Raw genomic sequence first — 6953 nt, 5'->3', positions numbered from 1 at the left:
GCCGCAGCTGCGGTCAGCAGCGAAGTAGTTGCCCAGGAGAGCCTCAGGCAGGCCCGGGACCGGCGTATGCAAGAATGGACCTGTTAGCGCTCCTTAAGTATCCATTTTATTATACAATTAGGAGTTGTTTTGGTAAATTCTTCGGGATGATTCATGTACTAACCCGCCACTTGGCACCCGAACTTGACCATTTTCGATTTTGTCCAGGATTTTGGAGCATGTTGTATTTTGACAGGAATTGGGACATTTTTGGAGATGTTTTGACACATGGTTACAACTGGGCTAAGATGAGGAATAAAAGAAAGAATCAACACGCAAAAGATGGGACCGAAAGGGGCCAGAAAAGGCCCAGGCCGGCCGGCCTGGAGTCCTTTGGCCGGCCGGCCTAGCCCTTTTCGGAGCCCAATCGGTCTCGGTTTTCTTCGGCACGAAGTATGCGTCAACCCTAATCTATGTTTTACCAAAACCACTGACCATATCTGCCTATAAATACCCCGAAGCCGCCGTCAAAAAAAAGGGATCGCAGGGAGGACCGCAGAGGAGATCGCGGGGATCGCAGAGAAGAGCATCTAGAGATACATTCGAGTTAGACACAAGAGAAAGGCGACACCGGAGGCCTCATCGTCCCTCGGCGCCGCTGCAAGTTGGAGGACAGCAAGGGATCCATCCCTTGCCGGAGATTTCGTCACCATGATCGACTACGCTTCGCTTAGCTTCATGGGGTAAAGTCCTCGTTTGTTCATGGGGTTGTAAGGAGATCTTGAGTTGTAATTGCCGAATCCTTTATGAGATTGATCTATCACGATTCTTGTTGATGATGCTTTGATGCTTAATAGTTCGCGACTTGGCTTTGAGTTTGCTTTGCTCTTGCATGGTTTACTTAGATTACATCAACTATCGTGTTCTTGTTGATTCGTTACTGATTATCCTCGTGTAGTGACAGTATGCGGGAGGGAAATGTTTTGATCTTGGAACATACCTTTGGTAGATTAGATCTGTTCTTCGTTGCTTGGCGATTACATCTCTAGTGATCCTAGACCCTATGGACAAATGCTCTTCATATCTTGTGCACACATCTATCATTGCTCACTAGTCTAGATTAGATTAGATCTATTTCACACTCAAACACTCAATATAGATCTTTTACCAACATCATTAGTGCTTAGTTAAGCATAGTAATACACTTGTTCCGTGGATTGATAAACCTTGGGGGAATACTCTAAGGGAAAAGCTATACACGATCCGTGCGCTTGCGGTACGTAAATTGGCGCTTTAAGAAGCGTCAACAAGCTTTTCTGGCGCCGTTGTTGGGGAACAAGCGATTTTGCTACGTTTAACTTTGTATTAATTTTGTTGGTCACTAACACCTAACCTTTTCCCTAGAAAATTTTTGTTTTCTTGTTTTTGTTTTGATTGTCTAGATGGGCCATCTCATTCAACACGTGGAGGAAGGAGAAAAATCACTAAGGGATTATGCAAGCCCGCGATCGGAGGACTTCGACATGCAAAAATCAGATTCGGTGTTGCGAGCCACCGAGTACGAGATCAAGCCTCAAATCATCAAGATGGCGGCAGCAAACCCCTTTAGAGGAGATGAGACGGACAATCCATATAGACATATCAAGTGGTTCACAATGCTATGCAACATGGTACAACAAGGTGGAGTTCCGCTAGCTTGGTTTAGATGGAATCTTTTCCCATACTCACTTGCAGAACAAGCGAGAAGATGGTTTGCACTTGCATCCTTCGAGGTAAAAGGAAATTGGGATGACTTGATGAAGAAATTTTGTGAGCGGTTCTTTTCGTTAAGCAAGGTTCAACATATTCGGAAGCAAGTGATCAACTTCGCGCAGGGAGAAGAAGAAGGGATAGATCAAGCATGGGATAGATTCAATGGATTGATTGAACAAGGACCGAAGCTCGGATTTTCCAGCGAAGTACTCCTGCATACCTTTTACTTTTCCCTAACCCCCGAGTGCATGCAGTTTGTCCAAATGTGTGCCGGAGATCTCATGGAGAAAACACTCACGGAAGCTGCCCAACTCCTACAAAAAATCAGCAAGGGGGCGGCCATGCGAAGAGATTGGGAAAAACGATGTTTGGCAAGCTCCGAGGAAGAGTCTCAAGTGCGGGAGCTTGCTGGAATTTTCAGAAAAGAGGCATCGGAAGTGAGGGAAGAACAACCGAAGCATGGGAAAGTCATAGGGACAAACCACGATGAAGAAGCATCGATCCGGAGTGCAACGAAAGATGACCCGGAAAAGAAAGGAAGAACCATGGGCACCGCCAAATCGCTAAGGGAATTCGAGCAAATGGATTGGATACCAATTGACTTCGGAAAATTGTTCGACAAAGCAAGACCGCATCCAAATCAGCGAGGAATGGCGAAGGTGATAGCTGAAGACTTCCCGCCGGATAATCACACGGGATACACATTTGGCAAGGAATCAGCCGGTGATATTATTCGGAAACTTTTTGAAGAAAAAGAGGAAGAGATTGACTTGGACGAAGTGCTGGAGATCAAAAGGACCCTAGTAGTGAACTCGGAATCGTCACCCTACGCGCACATAGCCCAAGTATATGCGATTGGAAGCGATCAAGGCGAAGGTAACCCATCACCTACACCTCGCGTTGATTGCATGATAGAAGGAATAAAATATTGCAATGTTTTATGTGACGTTGGCGCCCATGTTAGTGTGATGAGTTCCAAAGTTTATGTTGAGCTTTTTAACGAAACATCAAACCTAGATGCCACAATCATTAAATTGATCATGGGAGATAGTAGATTAGTCAAACTGCTAGGAGTGCTTAGAAATCTAAATGTTGCCATAGCGGGTAAAAAAATTCCTACCAAGTTTTTTGTGATTAATGCTAGTGATGATGAGCATGAAGGCATAATCCTTAGAAAACCCTTTCTCAAATTAGTAAATGCTGTTCTAGATGTTGGAAAAGGGATTGTCATTTTTGATCTAGATAGAGAGAAGCGCTCATTCGAATTTCATTCAAAACCGTCTATTGCTTCACCTCTACCTCTTGATAACGAAGAGGTAGAGAGCGTTCATTCCATTTATTCTTTCAGGGATCCTCTCCAACGCACTTTGGAAAACGAAGATGCTCAAGATAATCAAGACGAAGAACTAGTGGAAACGATGGAAGAGTTGAAGCCGCAACACGGGAATTTGGAGGAAGAAAAATTTGAAGACATTGGAGAGTTAGATCAAGAAGAGGATGGTGCGCCCGATGTTGAGATGAAGCCACTCCCCAAGGGGTTGAAATATGAATTTTTGGGAGATGGCAAGACTTTTCCGGTGATTATTAGCGACGAATTGAGCTCGGAAGAGACGGAGAAGTTGCTGAATTTATTGAAGAAGCACAAAAAGGTGATCGGCTACTCGATTAACGACTTGAAAGGTATTAGCCCCGATTTTTGCACACATCGTATACAACTCGAGGAGCAATACAAGCCGGTCCTAGAGCATCAAAGAAGGTTGAGCCATGCTATGCGTGATGTGGTGAAGAAGGAGGTTATCAAATTGTTGAATGCTGGAATAATATACCCCGTGCCACATAGTGAATGGGTAAGCCCCGTGCATTGCGTTCCGAAGAAAGGAGGACTCACAGTTGTGAAAAATGAGAAGGAGCAATTGATACCACAAAGAACCATCACGGGATGGAGGATGTGCATCGATTATAGAAAATTGAATAAGGCAACGAGGAAGGATCATTTTCCACTACCATTCATTGACGAGATGCTAGAAAGGTTGGCAAAGCATTCACACTTTTGTTACCTTGACGGATACTCAGGATTCTTCCAAATACCTATTCATTCGGATGATCAACATAAGACCACATTTACTTGCCCGTATGGAACTTTTGCATATCGGAGGATGCCTTTTGGGTTGTGCAATGCGCCCGCTTCTTTTCAAAGGTGCATGATGGCTATATTTTCAGATTTCATAGAAGAGATTATGGAGGTATTCATGGATGATTTCTCGGTGCATGGCACTAGCTTTGATAATTGCTTGGCAAATTTGGAGAAAGTTCTTAAAAGATGTGGAGAGGTTGATCTTGTGCTTAATTGGGAGAAGTATCATTTCATGGTGAAAGAAGGAATTGTCCTCGGTCATGTTATCTCCGAGAGAGGGATAGAGGTGGACAGAGCAAAAATTGAAACCGTGGAGAAATTGCCACCACCTACGGATATCAAATCTTTGAGGAGCTTCCTCGGTCATGCCGGATTCTATAGGAGGTTCATAAATGATTTTTCAAAAATCACCAAGCCATTGACACAACTTCTCCAAAAAGATGTGGAATACATCTTCGATAGTGATTGTCTTCACGCATTTCGAACACTCAAGCAATCCCTCATAAGTGCTCCTGTCATGCAACCTCCGGATTGGAATCTACCTTTTGAAATCGTAGGAGCCGTCCTTGGACAAAGGAAAGAGGGGAAGGTAAATGCTATCTACTACGCAAGCAAGACTCTCAATGAAGCCCAAGTTAATTATGCAACAACGGAGAAAGAATTGCTTGCCGTGGTATTCGCCTTTGAAAAATTCAGATCATACATAGTAAACTCTAAGGTGATAGTTTATACCGACCATGCGGCAATCTAGTATCTCTTGTCCAAGAAAGATGCTAAACCACGCTTGATTCGATGGATCCTATTGCTACAAGAATTCGATGTAGAGATAAGGGACAAGAAAGGGGCGGAAAATGTTGTGGCCGACCACCTATCAAGGATGAACCATGGAGACGATGGAAAAGAACCTATCGAGGATCAAATGAGAGATGATCACCTATATAGAATTCTCGACAAAGATAGTTGGATGAATGAAATAATAAGGGCAATAAAAGGGATGCCCTTGGATCACTTGGACAAGAATGCAAAGAGAAGAGTGATCACGGAAAGAAGAAAATACTATTGGGATCCACCATACTTATATAGATATGGAGAAGATGGAGTCCTAAGAAGATGCATACCGAGAGAGGAACGTGAAGAAGTTCTAAGAAAGTGTCACTCGTCGGGATATGGAGGACATTATGGGCACTTTTAGAACTCAAGCTAAGGTATGGGCTAGTGGATTCTATTGGCCCGAGATGCATGAAGACGCGAAAAGATTCGTTTCGACTTGTCCGGACTGCCAAAGGACGGGGAATATCTCGCAAAGGAATGCCATGCCATTGAACTACAATTTACAAATAGATCTATTTGATGTCTGGGGAATCGATTTCATGGGACCATTTGTGAACTCACATGGATTTGAGCATATATTGGTGATGGTGGACTATGTTTCGAAATGGGTTGAAGCTATGCCATGTCGGAAGGCATCAACGGAGGAGTCCATACACATGATTAAATCGGTAATCTTCCCTCGATATGGCGTACCGAGAATCTTGATAAGCTATGGAGGAACACACTTCACGGGCAAAGACTTTGGTAAATGCTTGAAGAAATTGGGAATTGAACATAGAGTGTCCACGGCTTATCACCCCCAAACAAACGGACAAGCGGAAACTTCGAACAAGCAATTGAAGGACATTTTAAAGAAGACCGTGGTAAAAGGAGGAAAAGATTGGTCGAAGAGACTAGATGATGCACTATGGGCATATCGTACGGCACACAAAACCCCGATTGGTATGACTCCTTATCAATTTGTTTATGGAAAAACATGCCACTTGCCGGTTGAGCTAGAACATAAGGCGTATTGGGCGATGAAGGAAATGAACTTTGATGTGGAAGCTGCTGGAATTAAAAGGAGAATCCAAATAAGCGAATTGGAGGAGTTAAGATTGAAAGCGTACAATAGTGCATCAATTTACAAAGAAAGGATGAAGAGATGGTACGATAAACAATTACAAAACAAGGAATTCAAAGAAGGAGACAAGGTCCTACTCTACAATTCAAGATTCAAACTCTTTGGCAAAGGAAAATTACAAAGCAAATGGGATGGACCATACGTCGTACACTCAGTTTCACCCACGGGAGCGGTGACAATCATGGATGCGAAAGGCGACCAATATGTGGTGAACGGATAGCGACTAAAGGTATTCTTGGAGCCCGACGTCGTGCCCCTTCATTACATTGACATATACACCATGGAGGAGGAACCGGAACGTCAAGCCTAATGACGTTAAGCAAGGTAAGTTTGTAAATATTCTCTTTTAGATTTTATTTTCTTAGTTTTATTTCTGTTCTGGACGAACTTTGAGTAAAACATAGGTTTCTAATTTATTGTTGTGTGCCTCGAAAAAAGTTGGAGTCCAGGGGGCTGAAAAACCCCCTGGGCCGGCCGGCCTAAGCCTCCTCGTGTGCGAATCGGTCTCAATTTTTGGTAGGTGCGAGATAAGGAAATTTCAAACATGTGCCTTATAGATTTCGCATGCCAAAACCGAAGAGATTTTGGACTTTTTGTCCAAGTCTTTTCGGGACATAAATAGAGGGGCAGGGTAGATCTATTCTCTCATACTTTTCAATCTACACCACCACCTCGAGAGAGACGTCGACAATGGCCGGTTCAGCGAGCGCAAGAGCCATGATTGCAGCAATGGAGATCGAGGAGAGGGGTTGGACGCCTGACACCCCCACGCCAAAGACGCCTAGCCCCATCTCGGCAACTGGTGCGCAGCCCCTCCTTATTAAAGCAAAGCGATGTGAAGCGAAGGCCCCTCCGAAGAAATTCAGTACCCAAGCACGGATGAGCGTCGGAGGGAAGGGCCGTCAATGGTACAACGAGAGGCTAGCTCAAGCCCAAAGGGTGGTCGTCGTCATCAGCAGCGACGAAGACGAAGGCGAGAAGCGACAAGACAAAAAGCCACCCACACCTAGGCATTCCTTGCGCCTCCTCGGAGTCAAAAGAAAGAACTACATCGAGCACACCCCGGAGCCGAAGGATTATGCGGGGGACAGCGATTGGGAGAGCATCATGAGCCCCGGTTCATGGGGTGCCACC

The sequence above is a fragment of the Panicum virgatum genome, chromosome 7N (genome assembly GCF_016808335.1).
Source record: "Panicum virgatum strain AP13 chromosome 7N, P.virgatum_v5, whole genome shotgun sequence".
In the NCBI taxonomy this organism is placed as follows: Eukaryota; Viridiplantae; Streptophyta; class Magnoliopsida; order Poales; family Poaceae; genus Panicum; species Panicum virgatum.
The sequence above is the reverse complement of the archived record's forward strand: the minus strand, read 5'-3'. Positions refer to the sequence as shown.